This window comes from Callorhinus ursinus, unplaced genomic scaffold (genome assembly GCF_003265705.2).
Source record: "Callorhinus ursinus isolate GAN/ISIS: 27379988/994484 unplaced genomic scaffold, GSC_fseal_2.0 scaffold8, whole genome shotgun sequence".
Taxonomy (NCBI): domain Eukaryota; kingdom Metazoa; phylum Chordata; class Mammalia; order Carnivora; family Otariidae; genus Callorhinus; species Callorhinus ursinus.
Genome location: NW_027397070.1, coordinates 11,568,658 through 11,580,176, shown reverse-complemented (window position 1 = coordinate 11,580,176; position 11,519 = coordinate 11,568,658). Strand labels below are relative to the sequence as shown.

Here is an 11,519-nt window from a genome sequence, read left to right as displayed (position 1 = left end):
AGGCAGCATGCCTAGTTTAGGTTGTATTTTGTTTCTAGGCTGTTTTGCCTTGGTTAAAGTCATTGTCAGTGGGTGAAATAGCTTGTGTTGTGCTTTTTTTTTGCATAAAATTTTGGTTTCAAGGCCTACAAGAGAGGGAAGAATCATCCTACATTTCTACTCTATGGCCCCCAGATGGGACCCTTTCTAGTGGTGGTTTGGGAACAACAGTAGAAATAGGTTTGAGAATCGTAGAACAGAGATGCTCACTGCTGAAGGACAGGGAGGACACACTTTTATTATTCTCTGCCTTCTCTGGCCTGTGCCCCAAGCTTCCACAACTTCCAGTGAAGCTTTGCAAACCAATTTCATTTTTAAACATGTGTCAAGAGCAGGATCACTTGTAGGTTTATAATAGGTCCAAAGATGTCTATGGGGTAGAGGGGTGTGGAAAGATGACAAAAGTGGTGGGAGCAGGAAAGAAAGCAAGAGATAGTGAATAAGCAGAAAGGATTATGAAATCAGTCTCCTTTATTTTTTAAAGATTTTTATTTATTTATTTGACAGAGAGAGACACAGCGAGAGAGGGAACACAAGCAGGGAGAGTGGGAGAGGGAGAAGCAGGCTTCCCGCCGAGCAGGGAGCCCGATGCGGGGCTCGATCCCAGGACCCTGGGACCATGACCTCAGCCGAAGGCAGACGCTTAACGACTGAGCTGCCCAGGCGTCCCAAAATCAGTCTCCTTTATATCCCCCAAATGTATTTGAGGAAGATGATCCTTGAAGAGGAGAAACACCAGTGATGATGGAGGAGGTGAAGAGGTAGAGGGAGGTAATGGTGGAGGGAGTGGAGGATGTGGTGACAGAGAAGGAGACAGAGGTGAAGGATGTAGTGGAGGGAGAAGAAGTAGTCTGAGAGGTTAAGGAAGTGGGACAAGTGGGAGAGATGGAGATGGAGGGGGAAAAGATGGTAAAAATAGTGGAGTTGAAGGCAGTAGAGCTGGTGGTGGAGGTAGTGGTGGTAATAACAGTGGTGAAGCTTATGGCTGAGGTGTAGGGGGAGATGGAGATGATAATGAAGATGGTGAAGGCGGGTGGTGGAAGAAGAGTTGGGGGAGAAGGTGATGGAGGTACTCCGGGTGGTGGAGGCAGTAACCAAGAAGGTTGTGAAGGAGGTGGTCAAGGTAGTAGAAGAGGCGGAGGAGGTGGTAGAGGGCGTGGAGACAGTGGAGGAGGTGATAACATCAGTGGAGATGGCTGTGGGAGTGGGTATCGCACTGGCAGTGATGGAGGAGGCTGAAGGAGTGGTGCAGGGGTTGTGGAGGTGGTAGAGGTGGCTGCGGAGATACGTGAGGTGGTAGCTGAGGTGGTGGAGCCTACTGGGTCATATAAATAGTCGATCTTAACAGAAGGCAGAGTGAAATATATGCACGAATGCCTGCGAGAACCAGCAGCCATTTATAATACTTTTTTTTTTTTTAAGTTTCTACAGAGGGCTCTCAGATATTTTTCTCACTAATGTATGCAATTAGTCTGAAATTCGTATTTTCCTAAATGACTCAGACAGCCGTTGAACAACATTAATGACCATTAATTCTCACTCTGAATGGATGCCTTTTACGTGCTAGACTGGATCAAGCACAGGACACCAAAAATGAAAAACACTTCATTCCCATTTTCATTGAGGAAATAGACCTATAAACAGCTAGTTACAATACAGTGAAATTAAATGCAATGATAGTGATGTTAAACCTCCAGAAAGGAGTGATAGATAACCAAAGGTGGGTAGTGTTGGGGCCAGGGAAGCTTCCTGGAACAGGTAACACCTTAAGGAGGAGAGAATTGGAGATGAGTTGGGTAAACGGGAAGATGAGCAGTACTGGCCACACTGATTCTCTACATGACTTCCCTTCCTGTCTACTTGAGTATGTAAAGCTCCTTGCAACATCTAAATGTTGGCATTTAGAATCAGGTTTGAAAGCATCTGTGGAGGCAAAAAGTCAATCATAAGTGGGTTCAGAGTCTTCGGGTGCTTAGTCATGACATGTTCAAAAGTAGAGATACAAGGATGAATCTCAGAGCCGGTGCCATCAAATTCTTCAACCCCACCCATTCTCTGAGCTTAAGAAGTGAGTGGGAAGACAGAATTTGAATGAACAGTTTTTCCTATCAGAGGAAGCAGGACAAACAGCACTTAGGATGGAATGGGTGGGTGGGCAGGCATGCCGTATCTGTGTAGAAGATGGGTTGCTTACTCAGAGAAGACCTGATATTCAAGAAAAAGTCAGCCAAAAATATGAGTCACTCATTAGACTCTTTGAAAGGTGGGACATGCCAAGGCAGGGAAGGCAAACAGACTCTTTTATTAACTTGGACTAGGATGTACCCTTAGATATAACATGTCTCTAGGAATGAAAAAAAATTCTCTAAGAAAACAATACACACATATCCTTGACCCAGTTAAAATATATCATATTTTACAGAGCAGGCAGATAACACAGGGTTTGTCAAAGGAATGACTCAATAAGAATGCATGAAATATATTCGAACAGAGAGTTTCCAAAGTTTTTTTTTTTTTAAGTTTTATGTATTTAAGTAATCTCTATGCCCAACATGGGGCTTGAACTCATGACCCTGAGATTAAGAGTCCCAAGCTCTTTGGACTGAGCCAGCCAGGCGCCCCTCAAAGGTTGTTTTGAAACAGAGAACTTATTAAAGTCTATGAAATAGACTTCAGAAAATGATTTCTTGGACTGAATACTGCAAATGACTATTCAGAGACCATGAAGAGCAAGCTTTCAGATATACCCCTTGGCCACCAGTTGCCCCGTCAAGTGTGAGGAGCGAGGGAGAGGTGAGTGCATCTTTGGGCCATCATGCCTCCACAGGAGGTTGAAGACTGGCTTCACGCTGTTTATGCAGAATCTCCAAATTGGAGAAGGCCCTTCCCTTATCCAAAAGGCTTGGGTTCTTTGCCCACCTACCCTGGAAAGCAGGCTGTGGATTGTACCAGATGAAATATTAGAAGCTGACCTCTGAACCACATATTTAAATTCATTTCTGGTTTATTCTTTCCAAATAGCAATTGAGTTTGACTATTGTGTTCAGCCATCTGCAGCCCATGTTTATAATTGTTCGTGCTATCATTGTCTCTAAGATTTTCCTGGTTAATATTATTAAAGGGCGGATATATGATTTCCTGGGTGGTTCAGCTCACTCTTCTGGTCCGTTTTGATAAGAAAGTGCCTACCTGCTGCATCAAGGGGCTTTCATTGGCATTTTGAATGTTTGCTTGTGAGCAAATAATATAGGAGACAGAACCACTCTACTGGTTGCCTTTCAGATAGAGAATTCTGTTTAATTTGCAAAAACTATTTATAAATTCGAACTATTAACTCAGCCTTTCTTGCTGGCCTTACAAAAGCAGCTCTTAGGAAATAAAGCATTTGGGACCCAGTGGGAAAGAGTCCAAGCTCATCCTGCCAAATCTCCTGAGTTATCCTGACTCCCACCTGAGATTTTGGGATTTTCTAATAAGAAGGGGAGGGAGAGATTGGCCCCATTTGGAACAGAGATGATAGAGAGTAAATAGATTTGTCTGTTTTTCAAAGATAATTGTGGGTTATGAAACAAAGCTAAGTAGGTAGCAAAATCCTACGCAGATTACAAAAGACGTTCTACATCTCTGAGTTAGCACACGTAATTTTAGGCCCCGAAGCAATGTCTGGTGGACCAGTTGAACATGCTAGGGCAATTGTTGAATGAATCCAAGAGAAGCCATGGTTGGAATTAGATCATGGATTATAGAATTCCTTAGAACTGGAAAGGTCTTTAGAGATTTTCTAGGCAAACTCTTTTGCTTCACTGCTGAGGAAACTGGAGCTCAGAGAAGCGTGGCTATTTCAAGTGTTTCTGAGCGTGGCTAAAGCCTAGGCTCTTGATCCTCTGTGCTGTGCTTTGATGTAGGGTCAATTGGACTTCAAGTAATGGTCTGCTGCCTTCATTGTGGATGTTCTCCAGACCATGTCATGGGTGGCATGTGAGTCCTCACAGCTATTCCTGCTACTCAATGATCACAAAACATCTTGCTCTCATTTGTTTTGGCCACACCTCTCCTAGGAGGGCAACGTGCTCTGTATTGATGGATCCACAAAGCCCAGCTCTGCCATTAAGGAGGCTCAGGGGACACTTTGAGAGTCAGTTCCCAGGCTGGCTCTTTCCACCCCAGACTTTCTCTTTTCCTGGGATTCTTTCTCAAGCTAAGGGGAAAAGTAGCCAGCTCTGGATTTCTGCTTTGCCGAAAAGTTGATAACACTTGCAGAAGTCTTGATCAGGTTAGTCAAACTCTTTGAGCTTTTGTTTCTTATATGTAAAAGAAAAATAATAATTCACAGGGTTTGTGACACACACAGTCCTGAGTGCAAGGGGGGCATTTAATAAATGTTCTCTCTCTTGCTTGTCTAATAAAATTTCTGAATATGCTGGCTTATGATTAAGGAAAATTATTTTGATGGCTTTTTTTGTTTATGAAGATAACACATATTCATTGTAGAAAAATCAAACAATGTTGAAAATTATGAGGTCCCCTGAAAGCCTACCATTCAGATATAACTATTCTACATACTTCTACACTGGTCCAGTCATCTCTTTATGCATCTATGTCTATATTTGTATTTATAATTTTACATAAAATGAAATCATAATACAAACACTCTTTTGCAATCTACTGGGCAAGAGGTCAATTCAAAGAAAATTCTAATAGATATTTTTTGCCAGATCTGGGGGCATTTTTAGTCCCAAATGTAGGATGCAGTGGATAACACAATTTCATCTCACAGATTAAAACTTTGCTATGACCTGATTGGTACTCTTCTCCCCAACTGTCCCTTTCCTCTATTCTCTCCAGTAGAGAGAGAATATACAATGTCATTTTTGGAGTTTTGCAAAAAATCTGCCAACCAGGGAAGTCTACTTTATCTTTTTTTTTTTTTTTTTACTTTTATTTATCTTAATAAAAGGCGGGGTGGTGAATAAATGGTATCTATTGCGAATCTCCTTGCAGCCCCTTGAATCTCCTGAGTTTGACCCTTCCCCTGTTTTCCATAGGACTCATCCACAGGAGGACACAGACTCTTGTGTGCTTTAGCACATTGGGTCTTGCTGACCTGTAGCTATGGGCAACCATTATTTTTGTTTAGACTAATCTCCCTGTTGGCCCAGTGGCTTTCCCCGTGAGATAGACAGAGTAACATTACCTATGCTCTATCCTTCACCACCTGCCTCCCAGCTTTGTCTGTTTTCTCTGTTTCTTTGGGCCTGTGCTAGTGGTGATCTGAGTGATAATTTAGCACCAGACATTAAGAAGGCATGCAGACCAGTTCTGCCAAGAGTTTATAACCTAATGCTGCTATCTGCCCATTCACATCAGTACTCATTAGTGGAAAATACAACTAATTGGAAGGCTTTGGGTGTTGGGAGACTTGGATCCTACTGAGCAGATGCAAACCTTCAGTATTATAATCTTATGTAGGAGTATCACCCCAGCATGGAAAGGTTCTCACTTACGAAGGGAGAATGTTAATATTCCTGTGGTCCCAGCCCACCAAGATAATGTAAACAAGGCCTTTCTTACACTTTGAGATCCTGTGATTAGAGTTAGCAATTTCAAAGTAACATTTCCAGGCTGTTTTGTGTTTTGCCATAATTGGGCCAAACTCTCTCCCAGAGTCTCTGTGAGTTCAGAGCTTCTTCCCAGTCTCCCTTCTCCTCACCGCAGGAATCTGCACTGATTAATTAGTGCCAGATGTATTGGGGTAGTTTTGTTCAAGAGCTTTCATCTAGGAAGAGGTGGGTTGAGTGCACCCACTCATTTCCCACCGTCTCCAGAAGGAGCAGCTTTTAACTATGACTCTGAGGCAGGGCTTTGAACTATGACCTAAAGATGAAAGGCTCATCACCAATCTTATCTGCTCATCAAAGACCAGGCAGAGGGGGTGATATGCAATCGAGGTTCACTGGCACCTCTAATACCTGCCCTGACAGAATTCTGCCAGGGCCTGTTGTGGAGATGAAGACATTATGGGGCCACATGGGTGGTTCTAGAACTTCTGACCTTCTTGGGCCAAGTTTCTATCATAACTTAAGATTATCTAGACATGTTCTCATTAGGAGCAATGGTTAATTTGAAGGAAATATAATATCCTTAAGTTAGAATTTTGCTTTTTTGAGCTTCTTCTCCAAGAGAAAGCTTCTAATTTATGTGGCCTCTGACATCCAAGAAGGATGTGTGTGTGTGTGTGTGTGTGTGTGTGTGTGTGTGTGTGTGTGTGTTCATTCTCATTCACTGATTATTTTAAGCTTTATCCCTATAGTTTGAGAATTACTGCATACGATGATAAGATGTTCCGGGGGAGCAAGGAGAGAAGTAGAAGGCATATATCTTTGCCTTGGAAATTCTGCAGGAAAATGAAATGGACTTTCCATATATTTGTATTCATGTATGCTCATAAATGGATAACCTGGAATTTCTATTTCTAAATGAAGGAAATCCACGACTAAAATGTCTTATCTATGACTGCAAGATTGGTGCTACTTTTTTATTTTTTAAGATTTTGTTTATTTATTTGTCAAAGAGACACAAGCAGGGGGGAGTGGCAGGCAGAGGGAGAAGCAGGCTTTCCGCAGAGCAGAGAGCCCAATGTGGGGCTCGATCCCAGGACCCGGGGATCATGACCTGAGCCGAAGGCAAACTCTTAACTGACTGAGCCACCCAGGCATCCCTTGGTGCTACTTTATAATTAAATGAGAATGAGTAGATGAGTGATCTATGAGGAAGCTGACTTTGACTGGCACACATTTGAGTTTCTGTTGTGCTCCTCCTCCCTTGGTTAGCAGAGAGGCTAAAAAGAAGTTACTCAGGGTTCAAGAGAGGAGAGCTAGGTTTTCCCAGAAAATGTGGACAGAAGTTTCTTTGTGTGCTAGGTATTTCCATTTTTCTCTCCAGGTCTACTCACCATCTTTCTCCACCTACTGACTACATTGGAGGCTCCTTTGCCCTCTGTCTTTTAGTGGGTTTGACAGTAGGAGGCATCTATGGTATGTGGAGGCCAGGAAGGGAGTAAGTCAGGATATTTATTCTCTTGATTCCCTTCCTGCTAGGTTGCTGTGGGTTGTCTGTGTCCATCCACCCATGACCATAGCTCCTGTTGGAAAGTCCCTCCTCTCTCCAGACTAAGACAGATGCTTCCTCCTCTTGCCCTTTCAGCTACATGGTAGTAAGAGCTCCCTGTTGTTGCTAGACCTGAGGCTGGTTTACTTACACTCTGTCCCTCTTTGTAAATAATCCATTTATTAGACTTTCCTCTGTTACCATGTTTGATGTGCCATCTTTTTCTTCACGGGTCCAGACTATTATACTTGATGAATATTTTATCCTTTGATGACAAAGAACAGAAGCTCATACACACTAGCTCAAGTACAAAGTGAATTTACTGAAAGGACGCAGGGGAGGTAAGGGACATACACCAAATCATCTGGAAAGTCAGTTTCCAAAACCATTTCTTCAGTCTTTGGGGGCACTATGCCTTTTCTTATCTCTGCTTCTTCTGTAAATCTGCTTGCTTCTACTGCTTTCTACATATTGGCATTCTCTCTTCTGTCTCATGGATTATTGTTTTTTTAAATTTGTTTGGGCATGATACAAACTCTGGCTTTGACCCTATTGAAACTTTTAGTCAGGGAGTCCCTACTATTTAACTGTTTCTCAGTGTCCTATTTACCATATCCCAAGAGAGAGAATCAGAGAGGCCCAGTCTGAGTTAGGTCCATTTATGGTCAATTCAGGTGTGGTGGAGGACAGAGGTACACAGGACTGTTCTTTCCAGAGATGTGAACTTTCTTTCTTCCAAGAAAGGTGTGTGGTTGGGGACAATTGCTAGCATCTCTACATAGTACAGTGAGTCAGTCTTGTGAAGAGTATCTAATTCAAATTCCAGGTGAGGGTGTTGGCTAATTTAGTCCTTATGTCATTTGGAAAGGCAGTTTATCTGCTTCATTCTTTAAAAACTTCAGTGGAAAGACATTTGATAATTCCAGAAACCTTGGAAGAGAGTTCTTCTGATGATTTTTTTTAACCCCTTATATCTAACCTGCTATGGACTTTGCTCATTTATTTCTAATTTCCTGCCCTTAACAGTAACCAATGCACTGTTCTATGTGACACTAATGGAAATCTTCTTGGTGACTATGATAGAAAGTGATTAATGAGATACAGAAACAATCCTGATCTTTCTTTAAGATAAACATTATATCCTTGCCACCACAGCTGCTGCCATGACCAAGATGGCTGGGAGACCCACTGCCTACCTCAAGGATGCCTGGGCCAAGGAGATGGTGCTGGTCGCATCCTTCACCATTGGGGGGCTCACTATAATTCTGCCCTCCTCAGCCCCTTCACCAAATATGCTACGATGATCAACCAAGCCACAGCCTACAACTATCCAGTGCCCCTCCAAGATGATGGGAACATGCCCCACGTGCCCAGCCACCCCCAGGACCTCCAGGGCCCAAGATTGGAGGGGCTGAAGAAATTGTGAGCATCTCTGGTGACATGGAGGAGGCCCCCTCCCCTGTGGCCAATAACATATGAAAAGTGACTCCAGGTGAAAAGAAAAGGGTAACCATTATATCATACTTGGGAGTGAGCCTGTATTAAAATCACATTTTCAGTCCCCGCTTAAATATGAGAAGAAAACCAAAGATTACAAAACACTGAGGAAAGCTTCTAACATTTGAGAGAGAAAGAGGGAAATAGAGAGAGAGGGAAGGAAACAGAAACAAAGCGACTTGGAAGAAACAGAGATTAAACAGAAGAAGAAAAATTTAAAAATTAAGGTGTATCATTAATATGGAGAATGAGAGAAGACATGGCCTGCATGAAATAAGAATACTATTTATAAATGAAATAAGAAAGAATACTATTTAAAAAGGAATATTCAGTGCATAAAAAATAGACTCCTAAAATTTAAAAATATAACAGCAAAAATGAAAAGCTTGGTACAAAGATGGAAGATAAGGTTGAGTAGATCTCCCTGAAATAAAGCAAAAATAGAAGGAGTTGGAAAGTAGAGGATGAGATATTAATAAAAATAATATTTAAGGACAGTTCGATAGGTCCAACATCTGAATAATGAAAGTTCCTGAAGAAGGAAATAGAGAAGATGGAGAGGAGAAATTCATCAACCAAACAATTCAAGAAAAATTTCTCTGGAAGGGTGTAAGCTTCCAGACTGAAAGGGCTCATTAAGGACCCTCAAAATGGATGAAAGTAGACCCACATCAAGGGCTCTTCATTATGAGATTTCAGAATATTGATGATAAAGAAGAGCCTACAAGCTTTTAGAAAGACAACAAGTAAGTCACATAAAGGATTGGGATCAGAATGGCTTTTGACTTCTCAAAAGCAAAACTAGAATGTAGGGAACAATAGAGCAATATGCTCCCAAATTATTGCCAATCCAGAATTTGATACCCATTCAAAGGATCAGTTAGATATGTGGGGGGAATCTTCAGACGTACTAATTCTCAAAACTATTTCCTTCCCACATATCTTTTTTTTAGGAAGTGACTGGTAGATGTGTTCTATGAAAATAAAGGTATAAACTAAGAAAAACCTAGATATGAGACACAGGAAGCTGGGAGCAAAAGGAGTCTACAGGACAGTGAAGGGAGACACCAGGAAGACAGTGAGTGTACCAGGCATAGAGGTATGGAACAGATTAGAAAGTTCCTGAACACACTTCTTTAGGAAGATGAAATTAATAGACTATCCCATGTGTTGGAAGTCTTGAGAAGAGATTTAGACAACTGTCAAAGATAGGTATTAAATTAATGATAAGTACATAGAAAATGAAATAAATGAAGATAATAAGGCAATTATTAATTCCAGGGAAAATAAAAAGTTGCACAGAAAAGGAAAAATAATTAGTTATTACATGTGAATAGTATTTATATAGTAATGATACTATAAACTCCAAATATTGCTCTATCTAAAATTACAAAACTATAATTATTTTGGGAAGATGAAAAGATGGGAAAGGTGCATGAGTACAGTGAGATGGAGAAAAGAAAAAGAATAAAATCTTTAAATTTTACTATAATAGGAGGTCAATAAATGTAAGACTGGAAGAAAAACACAACTAAGCAGTAGATTTACAAAACTGTTATTTAAAGACTTAGAGACCAATTTCATTTAATTGGTGAAAAGTCGTGAAAGTAATTACCTCATGAAAGGGGGATATGGGGCTGACGGAGATAAGAAACTACCATCTTTTTGTAATAAACTTTGTAGAATTATTTGACTATTAACTTTAAACTTGCATGTTTATCTGATTAAAAAATATTTTAAAAACCAATAAAAAGAAAATTAATTAAATAATTAAAAATACACACACACCCCAGACAGCCATTGCTAAGCAATTGGAATTGGCGAACAAAGGGAAGGCATCCTTATTTGGGCAATATGAAAACCATTTTTATGAATATTATTAGAGCATTGATTATTTTGAAGAAATGGATTGTGGAGTTGGCTCATTAGCATTGACACTCATCCCCGCAAGGTGTGTGGGGCACAAGCTTCAGCACAGTTTGATCTTTTCATTGTGGGCAGCAAGGTGACAGGCCAAGTCAAAAGGCAAGGGACTGTCATTCCAGCTAGAGGAGTAGACTTCAGGTGTAGATAGATGAGAGGTCAATTTCAGCGTGATCAGCCAAGACAAGTATTAGAGATCTAGGCAGGTAGAATCCAAAGGCTGGGTGGTCAGAGATAGGAAGAGGGGTAACAGAGGGCAGATCTCAACTCTGCTTAGTCCTAAGGGGAGGGGATTTGGGCCTTGTAGACTATTTCATATTGCTTGCTAGGCATAGGTGTGGCCCAAAGCATCTGGAAGCCTATAGATACCCTCATCTGTTTGCTCTCTGCTCTTCCTCTCTTTGACTGTTACAGCTGAATTCCTTAGCCTTTCTCTGTATGCATCACTTTTAGCTGCATTCTTAGCCCTGCTCTGGAACCTGGGCCCAGTCCTCCATCAGCTGCTCCCTAACTTTGCATAGTCATCTGCTCACCTTCTGATGTTGGCAGCACAACTGGATTCTGTCTTTTACCTCGATTTTCCAACAGCTGATACCTTGCCCCGAACTCTGGTCTCCTCTGACTAATCTGAGACCTGATCTCCTAAATGCAACCACATGGTAAATGTGCACACCACTTGGAGATACTTTGTTCCCAGCCAGGCAGAAGATCTGTGCCACAGACCTTACTTTCACCTCTGGCCAAGGTGTTGTTTGTATCTCATCTCCTTTTCCTAGTGTAGGTGAAGCTTTTATACCCAGGGCTTTGCCGGTGTTTTAGTCCAGTAAGGCTCAAGTCTTGGCCTTATTCCCATGCTAGGAATTTATTGAGCATTCAGTCAACCTATTTGGAATCTTCCAAACACACTTTGCATGGTTTTCATGGATTACCTCAACTCCCTGAGGTTCTAGCTA

The 11,519-nt window shown here is 41.5% G+C and overlaps 1 pseudogene; it reads left to right on the top strand.

Moving 5' to 3' along the window:
• Window positions 1–8,318: 8,318 nt before the first annotated feature.
• Window positions 8,319–8,572, top strand: LOC112822646 (NADH dehydrogenase [ubiquinone] 1 alpha subcomplex subunit 3 pseudogene; annotated as a pseudogene).
• Window positions 8,573–11,519: the final 2,947 nt, after the last annotated feature.